Below are 14822 nucleotides of genomic sequence, written 5' to 3'. Positions count from 1 at the left end.
CCTGACACATGACCCTGAACATGACCCTGACACATGACCCAGATACATGACTGGACCCTGACACATGACTGAACCTTGTCAGATGACTGAACCCTGACACATGACTGAACCCTGACACATGACCGGACCCTGACACATGACCGGACCCTGACACATGACTGGACCCTGACACATGACTGGACCCTGACACATGACTGGACCCTAGCACATGACTGGACCCTAGCACATGACTGGACCCTGACACATGACTGGACCCTGACACATGACTGAACCCTGACACGACTGAACCCTGGCAAATGACTGGACCCCGACACATGACTGGACCCTGACACATGACTGGACCCTGACACATAACTGAACCTGACACATGACTGGACCCTGACACATGACTGGACCTTGACACATAACCCTGACACATGACCCTGACACAAGACTGAACCCTGAGACATGACTGAACCCTGAGACATGACTGAACCCTGACACATGAACCTGACACACGACTGGACCCTGACACATGACTGAACCCTGACACACGACTGGACCCTGACACATGACCCTGACACATGACCCTGACACATGACTGGACCCTGACACACGACCCAGATACATGACTGGACCCTGACACATGACCCTGACACATGACCCTGACACATGACCCAGATACATGACTGGACCCTGACACATGACTGAACCTTGTCAGATGACTGAACCCTGACACATGACTGAACCCTAGCACATGACTGAACCCTGACACATGACTGGACCCTGACACATGACCGGACCCTGACACATGACCGGACCCTGACACATGACCGGACCCTGACACATGACTGAACCCTGACACATGATTGGACCCTGACACATGACTGGACCCTGACCCATGACTGAACCCTAGCACATGACTGGACCCTAGCACATGACTGGACCCTGACACATGACTGGACCCTGACACATGACTGAACCCTGACACATGACTGAACCCTGACACATGACTGAACCCTGGCAAATGACTGGACCCCGACACATGACTGGACCCTGACACATGACCCTGACACATGACTGAACCCTAACACATAACTGAACCCTGACACATGACTGGACCCTGACACATGACTGGACCTTGACACATAACCCTGACACCATGACCCTGACACAAGACTGAACCATGAGACATGACTGAACCCTGAGACATGACTGAACCCTGACACATGAACCTGACACACGACTGGACCCTGACACATGACTGGACCCTGACACATGACCCTGACACACGACTGGACCCTGACACATGACTGAACCCTGACACACGACTGGACCCTGACACATGAACCTGACACACGACTGGACCCTGACACATGACCCTGACACATGACCCTGACACATGACCCTGACACATGACCCTGACACGTGACTGGACCCTGACACATGTCCCTGACACATGACCCTGACACATGACTGGACCCTGACACACGTGTCTCTATTGTCTCTGCGGCAAAAACATTGTTTGATGCTGTTTGTTTGAAAAGCCCCTTGGACATTGGACACGAGCGGAGGCCAGAGAAACAGGACAGAGGTCAGAGGTCAGAGCTACAGGACAGAGGTCAGAGAAAAAGGACAGAGGTCAGAGCTACAGGACAGAGGTCAGAGCAAAAGGACAGAGGTCAGAGCAAAAGGACAGAGGTCAGAGCAAAAGGACAGAGGTCAGAGCAAAAGGACAGAGGTCAGAGCAAAAGGACAGAGGTCAGAACTACAGGACAGAGGTCAGAGCTATAGGAGAGAGGTCAGAGCTACAGGACAGAGGTCAGAGGTCAGAGCAAAAGGACAGAGGTCAGAGCTACAGGACAGAGGTCAGAGCTATAGGAGAGAGGTCAGAGGTCACAGCTACAGGACAGAGGTCAGAGCAAAAGGACAGAGGTCAGAGCAAAAGGACAGAGGTCAGAGGTCACAGCTACAGGACAGAGGTCACAGCTACAGGACAGAGGTCAGAGCTACAGGACAGAGGTCAGAGGTCACAGCTACAGGACAGAGGTCAGAGCTACAGGACAGAGGTCAGAGCTACAGGACAGAGGTCAGAGGTCACAGCTACAGGACAGAGGTCAGAGCTACAGGCCACGACGTTGCTAAAGTCTACAAGCATCACAGTCAGAGTCCAGATTTGGAGATGAGGTTTTCAGGAAGTTGCCATGGCATCTCATCAGGGACAAACATCGATTTGTTTTATCAAACTCTTTGATCAACAGAAGGAGGGAGATTTCATGCTACTTTGCCAAGATATTTTTTCCTTATTTCTTTAACAGCATTTTTTCAACTGACGCTGTGCAGTTGCCATGGCATCTTATTGCTCTAGCTCTAGCGTGGTATATACCTGTAACATTTTCAAACCATGTCCATACAACATGGCCCTCTTTCTCAAGATGAAATCTACAAATGAATCTGCAATTCAAGAGAGTACTTCACCTTGTGCCATCAACACAGCACAAATACACAAACATGTAACAGGTCTGAAGTATGCTAACCTCTGTAGTAGGCTAACCTCTGTAGTAGGCTAACCTCTGAAGTATGCTAACCTCTGTAGTATGCTAACCTCTGTAGTATGCTAACCTCTGTAGTATGCTAACCTCCATAGACTTAAACACATTAGGATTATGATCATGGGCATGCATTCTGTGGAGAATAGCACCACTAATGATAAATGTACAAACATCTAGTCTGGCACTAACAAAACTAAAAACAAAGGGTCACATCAGCAGGTCCGTGTGGGTCTGTGTGGGTCCGAGGTCATTCTTGCCTTGTCAGGAAATAAACTCAGTGTTTTCTGTGACTGAGACGTGCAGCTGTGGAGCTCGTGCTGTTACATCATGTCTGACAGTTTTTTTTAATTATTATTTAAAAGGTATTTACATTAAAATCTCAAATGCGTTTTGTGCCTGCTCCAGAAACTGTCAGTACACATTTTAAATACTTGGAGGGTCAAATATCTACAGTACTTCATTACTACAGGATCAGTGTCACTAAACACCAAAGTCTGATTTTTGGACCTTTGATAGTTAAATGACTGTGTACATGATTCTAACTGTGTGATCTAACACGGGGCCATCAGAGAAGTCAGATTACTCACATCAGATTTTACATTCTAAAAAGCTTTTTTAATAATCCTTGAACTTCAAAAATCTGATACTGACTTTGAGTGTGACCACAGCCATGGTCAGACTCACCTATAAACATGGATCATTTTGTAAGTATGTTCTATTATTGTTACTGTGGGGCAAAAAAGTATTTATTCAGCCCCAACTGTTCAAGTTAAAAAGATGAGAGAGGCCTGTAATTTTCATCATAGTTTCACTTCAACTATGAGACAGAATGAAAGAATCCAGGAAATCACATAAGAGGATTTTTAATGAATTTATTGGTAAATTCCTCCACAGTCTCCAGATCTCAACCCCACAGAAAATCTTTGGAGGGAGTTGAAAGTCCGTGTTGTCCCAAAACATCACTGCTCTAGAGGAGATCTGCAGGAGGAATGGACCAAACTACAGCAACAGAGAAAACCTCTGGAGACAGAAAACGACCTGTCACTGCAACAAAGGGAATATAACAAAGTATGAGATGAACTTTTGTTATTGACCAGATACTGATTTTACACAATAATTTGCAAATAAATTCATAAAAAATCCTCCAATGTGATTTCCTGGATTCTTTCATTCTGTCTCTCATAGTTGAAGTGAAACTATGATGAAAATTACAAGCCTCTCATCTTTTTAAAGAGAATCTATATGAAGATATTTACCAGTTTATATATTATATAACTCCTTTTACTCAGGACAAAGAAAACACTGTGTGGCTTCCCATATGTTAAACAAGTGTGACATGAGACCCACACACAACACACACATATGCACACATACATATACACACAAACACACACACACACACACACCCGACACGTATACACACACATGTGCACACACCCACACACACCCCCCCCTACACACACATACACACACACTGTCCTCGCTGATCCGACCCTTTCACTGAAACATGCAGAATCCCTCTGTCTTTTCATTGGTGCTTAACAGCTGCTTTGTGGCTGTAGTAAAAGTGGCGTGTGCAGACGCAGACACGTAAATAAAGTTGGAACACACACGGCGGTTGACTGGGCTAGCTAACCAGAGCACAGAGCTAATCTAGGTCCATTCATAAAATCAAAATCAAAAGGGTTTGGGTAGGGAGGAGTAAACAGCGATGAGAAGACAGAGCAGATCAGCCAATAGGAGAGCGGGGATTCACCTGGTGTCTTCTTGTTGCCTCACCTTTCTGTTTTGGTCACCTTTCGCACCGTCAGGCCGCTTGCCGCTTCTGGTACTCGGAGATCTCAAAACCTGAAAACACAGAAGAAGAGATGAAACATGATGTAACAAATATCCTAAAATGTCAGGACTATTTCTACATCAGGACTATTTCTACATCAGTACTTTTACATCAGTACTTTTGCATCAGTACTACTTTTACATCAGTACTTCTACATCAGTTACTTTTACATCAGTACTACTTCTACATCAGTACTACTTCTACATCAGTACTTTTTACATCAGGACTACTTTTACATCAGTACTTTTGCATCAGTACTTTTACATCAGGACTACTTTTACATCAGTACTTTTGATCAGGACTACTTTTACATCAGTACTTTTGACATCAGTACTACTTTTTCCAGGAGCAGTGAGGCGCCCTGGACCCATCTCTTTTTCCTTTAATAAATTGTGCTTTTTCCGAGGGTGGTTGCCATGGCGACACAATGCACACGTTAGCAAACACGACCAAAAGCTTTACAAAAGTCTTAATACTCAAAAATATAAAATTGTTTTAAACACATTTTTGAACAGCAGATGATCAATCCGAGTATTCATGGTCCTGTTAGGAGTTTTTTTTTCAACAAAAAGATGAGACTGACTAACTGAAAAGCTGTTGGCTAATGCTAATGCTAGCTAGCTTGTGACTGTAATGTTATCTGAGAGGGACTTGTTTAACATCACAAACCAGCTCACCTGTTGTAGTTCAGGTAAGTCAGTTCTTTATGGTTCAGATTGTCTTAAAATAAAGCTCAGGTTAAAGTCAAACAGAGTTTTCAGACAGAACAATGCCTACATTAGCATCACACTGCCAGTATCAATGGCAAATAACTAAGGAAATAAACTATAACAAACCATTTTCTCATCCTCCAGCACCATCTTCCTCTCCTCGTGAAACGCCCTGAGCCAACGCACTTTCTCCTCCGGTTTCTTGGCTAAGAAGATGTGTATCTCCTCGCTGTCCTTGTTGCACAGTTTGAAGGCGTTCTTGACGCTCACGTTGAAGTCGTCGTCGCGTCCGTCGATAGCGTTCCCGCACCTCGTATCGGTCCATGTCAATGCGGCCTTTGTAGTACCAGGATGTCCCTTGCGAATCAGATCCTGAGGAGAGGAAAGGACAAGAGTGAAGATCTGACCTATAGACCTAAGTAACTGAATACATGGACCGAGTACTAAGAGTACCAAATACTGAGTAACTGTATTCAGAGTACAGTTACTTCATTTGCTGGTATTCAGAGTACAGTTACTGTCATTTGCTGGTATTCAGAGTACAGTTACTTTACTAAAATCTAAAGAATACAGGGAGGTATTTGATCTAAATGCAAATACTTTTAAGCCTTTATAAAAAACTTCTAACACATAATGGCAAGGTCAGGGGTCAGGGGTCAGGGGTTAGTGTTTACAGTTAGTAGGGTCAGGCTTAACTGCTCTAAGACACATGATATTAAAGATGATGTTGACTTTGATGATTTTGGTGTGTCTGCTGTAATAAATCTCTGGTCAGTGTTGTTCTCTGGTCAGTGTTTTTCTGTGGTCAGTGTTGTTCTCTGGTCAGTGTTGTTACTGTGGTCAGTGTTGTTTTGTGGTCAGTGATGTTCTGTGGTCAGTGTTGTTCTGTGGTTCAGTGTTGTTCTGTGGTCAGTGATATTCTGTGGTCAGTGTCGTTCTGTGGTCAATGCTGTTTCTGTGGTCAGTGTTGTTCTGTGGTCCATGGTTGTTCTCTGGTCAGTGTTTTTCTCTGTGGTCAGTGATGTTCTCTGGTCAGTGTTGTTCTGTGGTCAGTTGTCGTTCTGTGGGTCAGTGTTGTTCTGTGGTCTGTGTTGTTCTGTGGTCAGTGTTGTCTGTTTGTCAGTGTCGTTCTGTGGTCAGTGATGTTCTGTGTCATGTGTCGTTCTGTGGTCAGTGTCGTTCTGTGGTCAGTGATGTTCTGTGGTCAGGTTGTTCTGTGGTCCATGTTGTTCTGTGGTCAGTGTTGTTCTGTGGTCAGTGATGTTCTGTGGTCAGTATGTTGTTCTGTTGGTCAGGTGATGTTCTGTGGTCAGTGTCGTTCTGTGGTCAGTGTTGTTCGTCTGGTCAGTGATGTTCTGTGGTCAGTGATGTTTCTGTGGTCAGTGTTGTTTGTTGGTCAGTGTTGTTTCTGTGGTCAGTGTTGTTTTGTGGTCAGTGTTGTTCTGTGGTCAGTGTCGTTTCTGTGGTTCAGTGATGTTCTGTGGTCAGTGTTGTTTTGTGGTCAGTGTTGTTCTGTGGTCAGTGATGTTCTGTGGTCAGTGTTGTTTTGTGGTCAGTGTCGTTCTGTGGTCAGTGTTGTTCTCTGGTCAGTGATGTTCTGTGGTCAGTGATGTTCTGTGGTCAGTGTTGTTTTGTGGTCAGTGTTGTTCTGTGGTCAGTGATGTTCTGTGGTCAGTGTTGATCTGTGGTCAGTGTCGTTCTGTGGTCAGTGATGTTCTGTGGTCAGTGTTGTTTTGTGGTCAGTGTTGTTCTGTGATCAGTGATGTTCTGTGGTCAGTGTCGTTCTGTGGTCAGTGATGTTCTGTGGTCAGTGTCGTTCTGTGGTCAGTGATGTTCTGTGGTCAGTGATGTTCTGCGGTCAGTGATGTTCTGCGGTCAGTGATGTTCTGCGGTCAGTGTTGTTCTGTGGTCAGTGTTGTTTTTGCTCCATCTCAATCCTTTAGTAACAACATCACAGACAGATGCCAAGTTCAGCCATAAATCTGTCACTTTAACAACTGAACCAGAACGACTCACTACAACTGTGCACGACTGAACAAGAAGACGCCTGGGAGCTTGAGGTTTCTACAGTATCTTTGCTGTTCCTGTACTGCACTTTTCTGGACTGAGATGTCTGATGTTTTTCCTGGGATCTGCTGTAGCCTCCTCCAGTTTGGAGGTCACTGCTCAAGTGTTCCGATGACCACAGGCACCACTGATGCCTTCACCTTCACCAGGACTTCTCCAGCTCTTTTTTGGGCCCCTGGTATTTCTCTAGATTTCTCTTGTTCCTTTTTCTTGATGTTCACTTGGTTCTGTGACGTCCAACGGCTTTTGCTCTGTTGTTTATCCTCCACAGTGTCCGGTTGGTCCATTCTGTCAGTCTGTATCTGACGTCCCACAGGATCTTGGCTCATTCTCCACAACTTTTGGAGGAGTTTCCCACCTTGACCTCGGGGGTTTCCAGTCCATACTCTGAACAGATGTTTCACTCTGGCTCTACTTGGTTATGTCACTTCATGTTTGCTTTCCCTGCAGCATCTTACACCTGCAGTTATGTGCTGATCTCAGGGGCCTCTTTGCACAGTCTACACTTGGGTCTTGTCTGGTGTGGTAGATCTGGGCCTCTATCGCTCTGGTGCTCAAGGCTCCTGTGCTCCAGGATGAGCCTCTGTCCTTCAGTCCAGCTTTTTTTTATATCAGCCACTTCAGTTATGTTCCGGTGGTACATCTCGTGCAGGGGAGTGTCCTTCCATGATGGTTCCTCCAGCAGCTCCTCCTCCTCCTCCACTGTCTGAGACACTGTACACGTCACCTGTTGGGGCTTTGTCATTGATGTACTCATGGATCTTGGATGTTTCACCCTGGATTGTGGCTCTCACACTTACTAATCTTCGGCCTCCTTTCCTCGCGTACAGTCTCAGGGTGCTTGACTTGGGATGGAACCCTCCATGCATCGTCAGGAGCTTTCATGTCTTAACATTTGTGGTTGAGCTGACTCAACTTGCCTTACTTGTTGGAGGTATTTGGCCATGCCTGCTTTCCTTGTTTCCTCTTGTTGCCATTTGGTTGTGGGATACCAAGGTACTTGTAACTGTCCTCAGTGTTGGCTATTGTTCCTTCTGGGAGTGGGACCCCTTCTGTGTGGACTACCTTCCCTCTCTTTGTCACCATTCAGCTGCACTTCTCAAGCCTGAATGACATTCCAGTGTCTGTGCTGTAGATCCTGGTGGTGTAGATCCTGGTGGTGTGGATCATTGAGTCGATGTCTCAATCTTAACGTACAGTTTGATGTCATCCATGTAGAGGAGGTGACTGATGGTGGCCCCATTCCTGAGTTGTATCCATAGCCAGTGTTGTTGATGATTTGGATGAGGAGGTTGAGACCTCAAATTCAATTAAATTTATTTTTGTCAAGAGCAAAATCACAACAGCAGTTGCCTCTTAGAGCTGAACATGAGAACTGATTTAACCAACACAAAGTTGTAAAATCAACAATGAAACAGAAACAAACAAATTAATCAACAGAAAACAAGCAAATGGATAACTGTCCCAGAACATCCCCTGTCCTTAGATCCCCCTTCTTGGCAAGAAAAAACAACAAAAAAAAGCTATGCAGAACAGCAGTGGGGACAATAGATCTCCTTGGTATATGCCACATTTGATGGTCAATTGTGAAAGTGACCATTGGCCTCAAGGTTGGTTTTCCACAACCTCACTGAGTTTGCAGTGAAGGCTCTTAGAGTCTTGATGATGTTGTACAGCTTCATTCAGTGATCCATGTGTGTGGCATTGAGTCCTAGATTTTCTTGTATCAGTCCAGGCAGTGCGCAGGTTGGTCTTACGGGTTCTGCAGTCTTGGGCGACTGTTCGGTCGACCAGGAGCTGATGTTTGGCTCCTCTGGTATCTTTGCCGATGCTCTTCTGTGCTCATGTATTGATCCATGTGTCCACTTATCTTAGCCGCGATGATGCCTGACATGAGGTTCCATGTTGTGGAGAGACAGGTTATTGGCGAATAGTTTGAGGGATCCTTCTGGATCTGGATCGTACGCCCCTCACTTAGCCATTCAGGGTTCATTTGTGCTGCCAGGCGCTCATGGAGGGCAGTGAGCTTCTTTAGCCAGTCGGCTTAGATCATGTCAGGGCCTGGTCCAGTTTTTCATACCTGAGATTCCTGGATGTCTGCCACTGTGATGGTGACTGGATTCAGGGAGGTTGCTGTGATCTTCTCTCACCAGCCTCTGTGCATCACTGTTATGTGATGCCTCCTTTTCCCATAGGCCTTTGCAGTACTGTTCTGTTTCCAGCGTTGGTGGGTCTGCTCTCGTGTTATTACGCTGCCACTGAGCGTACACTTTCACCTCTCTGAGCCTCTGACAGTTGACTCACTTCTCTCTTCTCTATGCCTTGATTTTAGCCTCTAACCGTCGTTTCCATGGTGGGCATTGTCTCTCGTGGCTCCCGTGGCTCCCGTGGCTCTTATAGTCGAGCGTGGCTCTTATAGGATCTGCTGAAGTGTAAATCAGCTCATTGTTTCTGTGATGGTTGAGGCAGAGATCACTCTCAATGCTGCTTTCACATCTTCTTGGAGACTTTCTGATGGTGCGTCTGAGTCGTTGGCGTTGTGTCCATTCAGGCCGTGACCTTTGGACCCCGTCTCCCGTTGGGGGGGTTGATTTACACCTGAACCTGATCATTTCTATCAGTGACTAGACCCGAGAATAAAGTACTACAGAAACTACACAAACCTGTGTCTGAGAGGACGTGAGGTCCACACTCGAGTATCAGCAGATACTTAAAGTCAAAGTATCAAGACCCGAGCTGAAAAAGGATCAGTTCATCTCTGCAATGAAGTTATTGATCCATATAACGTCATGATGTCGTCTCTGCCAATAATGAAATACACCACAATGTAGTACACAGAGTACACAGAGTACACAGAGTACACACTGAGTGTACAGGGTACACAGAGTACACACTGATTATACAGAGTACACACTGAGTATACAGAGTACACAGAGTACACGCTGAGTATACAGAGTACACACTGAGTATACAGGGTACACAGAGTACACACTGAGTACACAGAGTACACAGAGTACACAGTCAGTGGGAGTTTTATTTCCACTCGTCTCTGAGACTCACTGATTCCAGTTCTATTGTTTTTCAATATGATTTACGCCTCCATGACGTCACTGCACTGGCTCCTCCTCACCTCCTCCTCCTCACCTCCTCCTCCTCACCTCCTCCTCCCTCACCTCCTCCTCCTCCTTCTCCTCACCTCCTCCTCCCCCTCCTCCTCACCTCCTCCTCCTCCTTCTCCTCACCTCCTCCTCACCTCCTCCTCACCTCCTTCTCCTCGTCACCTCCTCGTCACCTCCTCGTCACCTCCTCCTCCTCACCTCCTCCTTCTCCTCACCTCCTCCTCCTCACCTCCTCCTCACCTCCTCATCCTCCTCACCTCCTCATCCTCCTCACCTCCTCCTCCTTCTCCTCACCTCCTCCTCCTCCTCACCTCCTCCTCACTTCCTCATCCTCCTCACCTCCTCCTCCTCACCTCCTCCTCCTCACCTCCTCCTTCTCCTCACCTCCTCCTCCTCCTCACCTCCTCCTCACTTCCTCATCCTCCTCACCTCCTCCTCCTCACCTCCTCCTCCTCACCTCCTCCTCCTCACCTCCTCCTCCTCCTCTCCTTCTCCTCACCTCCTCCTCACCTCCTCCTCACTTCCTCCTCACCTCCTCCTCCCCCTCATCTTCGTCATCTGCAGCTTTGCTCTGGGAGATATAAATAACCCTCGGCTCCACGAGGAGGTCAGAGAAAAGACAAGAGAGAACGAGGGAGAGAGGGATGGAGGGATGGAGAGAGGAACAAATCAGTCCAAGAGCGAGAGAAGGAGAGATAAAGAGAGAGAGAGAGAAGGAGAGATAAAGAGAGAGAGAGAGAGAAGGAGAGATAAAGAGAGAGAGAGAAGGAGAAATAAAGAGAGAGAGACAGAGCGAGAGGAGAGATAGATAGAGAGAGAGCCGGAGAGAAAAAAAGAGGGAGATATAATGAGTGAAGGAGAGATAAAGAGAGAAAGATAAAGAGAGAGAAGAAGAGATAAAGAGAGAGAGAGAGAAAAGAGACAGAGAGAAGGAGAGATAAAGGGAGAGAGAGGAGAGATAGATAGAGAGAGGAAAGATAGAGAGAGAGAGAGGAGAGAGAGAGAGAGAGAGAGAGAGAGAGGGAGAGAGAAAGAAACAAACTGCAGTACACAGTAACTTCACTACAGAGACCTGCTACTTCGATGAGTGGGTATTGTACCAACGCTGATATCGATACTTGGCATTAAGTATCTGCCGATCCTCGATACGATACCAGCGTCAAGACGGAAAATGACCTTTTCCCCAAAAGAATCAGTGACCACAAAACAAAATGGAAACGTCAACGACTGAACAGCAACATGTGAAGTTCAAACATTATGAGACAAAATGTAAAGATTTATTACATCAGGATCGAATGAACCGATACCACGGGACCGATACCCAATACAGCAAAATGACAATATCCAACACCAGTATCGGTATCGATAGAATTAAAGAAATTCAAACCATTTTGATGTTCAAAGCAAAGTAAAAACATGTACATGACACGGGCAATTCTGCCGTTCCACCACTGCCACCAGAGGGCGCAGTGGCTCAGTTAGAGCGCCTTTCTACCCTAAGGTCAGAGGTTTGAGTCCAAGTTCTATCGTTGTGTCCTTAGGCAAGACACTTAAGCTGCACTGTGTGGGTGGTGGTGGTCCCAATGGGGCGGATTGGCAGCGTCGTGTTCATCAGTCTGCCCCAGGGCAGCTGTGTTTTTTTAAACTGTGACTTCACTCTGTAGGACAATGTCCGAAAACATGTTATTATTATGACCACATGACGAGTGTCCTTCACTACACGATGGACACGGCTCTGTCCTTCACCACACGATGGACACGGCTCTGTCCTTCACCACGATGGACACGGCTCTGTCCTTCACCACACGATGGACACGGCTCTGTCCTTCACCACACGATGGACACGGCTCTGTCCTTCACCTTTTTGCACAGGTTATGTCAGTCACTTACCTTTTTGCAGAGGACAAGTTGGTGATCGAAGAGGAAGAAGACTCTCTGTTGGCTCCGCCCATACGGCTGATAGATCCACGACAGCTCTCCGGTGTAGATCAGCTCTGAACTCCGATCCAAAATATCGTCTCCCTGGACACAACATTACACCGTGAAGAGGCCGTACGTCAGGCTCTGTACAGTGTAAAGACCTGAGTCATCTGCCCCCTAGTGGTCACACTAAAGGGGCTGTTACGATGTTTAGGATGATTTGGAGCGAGACATTAATCCTGGTGAAAGGCCAAATTTGGCGTTTTGAAACGACGGCAAATTAAGATAATTACAGTATGTGAAACTTTAACATCTGGTTCAACATTTGGAAACATCTTGATTCACAGATTCTGATTTGCTTTTTTTCTTCGATGCTCTGGTTAGCGATGGAAGTGAAACGGCACAATTAGCAAAGCTCAAACATCGCTAGTAAAATATTTAGTTTATTATTCTTTAAATGTCCTCTGCATAACTCTGTGGGCTCTGCTAACCCGACAGTTTACACTCTACAAACGTGACATGTTCTAAAACGCAGAGGATTGTTTTATTACTTTAGCTGTTGAGCACTATCTCAAATGTTTATGGTTTATGAAAAGTTACGCAATACACCTTTAAAAACTCCCATCTTAGTCACAGCAGAAATTAAAAAACATTCAGGTCTCGTCACCATTTTGCCAACACGATCATCTGGACAGAGACGCTGTAGTAATGAGGACATGATCAAACCGATAACCTCCTCGTGAAGTGGCAGCTGTATTTATTATTATTATTATTAACCTCGAGTCTTGGCTGTTCCACTTGTTGTCGTTGTATCAGATGCCCCGATGCAGTGCCAGTGTTGTAAATAAACAAACACAAGCTTCTCTAAGAGCCAAAAGTTAGCATCTGCAGCTAGCTTAGCCGCCTAGCTTAGCCGCCTAGCTTAGCCGCCATCTGTGTCATGGATAAGAATCACTGTTTGAAGGAGACACTTTTAAACCCAGGGTTTGTCCAATAAACTCGGGATAAAACTGCAGTAAATGAATAAATCAGGATATAATTTTTCTGGTCAGGTCATGTGACCTGCTTGTCTCCGTGGAGAGATGGAGTGTGGAACTTTTCTGAACATAATCTCGTTTTTCGTGCTTCATTTTTCCGGCGTCTTCTGTTTGTTTATAAAACGTAGAAAGTCGTAAAAATAAATAAAAAACTCTGAATGTCGCTCTGTCCAAACTTTGGACGGGCTGTGTAGATACTTATAAGATTAAATGTTTAATGCCCTACTGTGAAACATTTTAGGCAACGTAATAACATCTCCATGGAGACAAGCAGCAGGTGGTAAAGTTCCATAGTGCGCCTTTAGTTGCAGACGTACCTCCCAGTCCAGGACGGACGCCTGCCATTGGGCGATTTTGTCGATATTTTCCAGCCTCCTCTTCCTCTCGTTGATTTGCTGAGTGACGTTTCGCATCACGGCCAGAGCCGCCGCCACGTATCGATAATCGCTATGGAAACAAAACAAATCAGTTACAGTTAATCACTATTGAAAAACAAAAAGCAACAACAACAAAACAGTTACAGTGATCTGGATTATTTCATTTCATTAAATCCTACTTTATGAATCTGAAATCTAAAGTCACTGTGCACGTGTGTAGTTTGGTCAAATAAAAACTCGTACTCGTCCGTCTGAGCGCAGTGACCGGAGCGTTGAGGTCAGTATTGATCTGACCTTCAGGCCGACGTGTTTAACGCAGACGTGTTTCTGTCAAAGCTTCAGAAGAGCCGACTGAAGATATAAACACGCCGCTGTTATAAACTTGGGCGAGGGCTGTAAATTTACTCCACTTTAAACAACAGAGTGCTGCTTAATCCTCGTCAGGCTCTCGCTCCGTTAACTCTCTGACCGGCGCCGCGCACGAGGCTCGACGGCTCGATGGCTCGACGGCTCGACGGCTCCCTCTGGCTCCTGCTCGAGACCTTGTCCTGCAGTAAAGTTATGATGTTTGGAGCGACAGGTTTATGAAGCCTCAAAATAAATGTCCAAACAAAGACTTAAATCAAACGGCACTGAAGCCAGATACACATGGCTGATAGTGTTTTTGTGCCCTTGAGCAACACACTGGTCATGTGGTGAAGACTGGCAGCCTTATTTCTGTCAGTCTGCCTCAGGGCAGCTGTGGCCACATCAGTAACACTCGCCACAGTCAAACTCAAACCCGACAGGACTAAACAAAGAGACGTATTTGTCTCACTACATTCGGGGCAAAGTTTGTTAAAATTAAAATAGATTCTGTATTTGTAAAATCGCTCCGATCACTTACAGGTTTTTAAAATGGATTTATCAGATACTCGTTCTCCAAACGCAAAGGGACCTGAGTGAATCTGACGAGGACAAAATGTAATGACCAGATGTGTAGGTCAGAGGTCAGAGCGTCCAGTGAAATGTGTGCACATGTGGATATTTGACTTATTTTAACCTTGTTGCTGTAGATCAAATGTTTAACTCCACAATCAAACTGACATCAAAATCCAATCCTCACTACGTCCATCTGCTCTGGGATCTCAACAGTCAAATAAACAACTGGCAACTGCTCCTGAATCTGCCCCTGTCTGTGGCATCTGCCCCTGTCTGTGGCATCTGCCCCTGTCTCCTGAATCT

General features: G+C 45.9%; 1 protein-coding gene and 1 pseudogene across 1 annotated transcript in view; both read right to left on the bottom strand.

Annotated features, from left to right (window-relative positions):
* Nucleotides 1–14822, bottom strand: part of ctsa (cathepsin A) — a 133760-nt gene that overhangs the window by 33100 nt on the left and 85838 nt on the right. The window lies entirely within an intron of this gene.
* LOC117377806 (spermatogenesis-associated protein 13-like) overlaps nucleotides 1–14822 on the bottom strand; it is a 75221-nt pseudogene that overhangs the window by 2936 nt on the left and 57463 nt on the right.

This window comes from Periophthalmus magnuspinnatus, chromosome 10 (genome assembly GCF_009829125.3).
Source record: "Periophthalmus magnuspinnatus isolate fPerMag1 chromosome 10, fPerMag1.2.pri, whole genome shotgun sequence".
NCBI lineage: Eukaryota > Metazoa > Chordata > Actinopteri > Gobiiformes > Gobiidae > Periophthalmus > Periophthalmus magnuspinnatus.
Note: the sequence above shows the minus strand (reverse complement) of the source record. Positions and strands in the feature narration are given on the sequence as shown.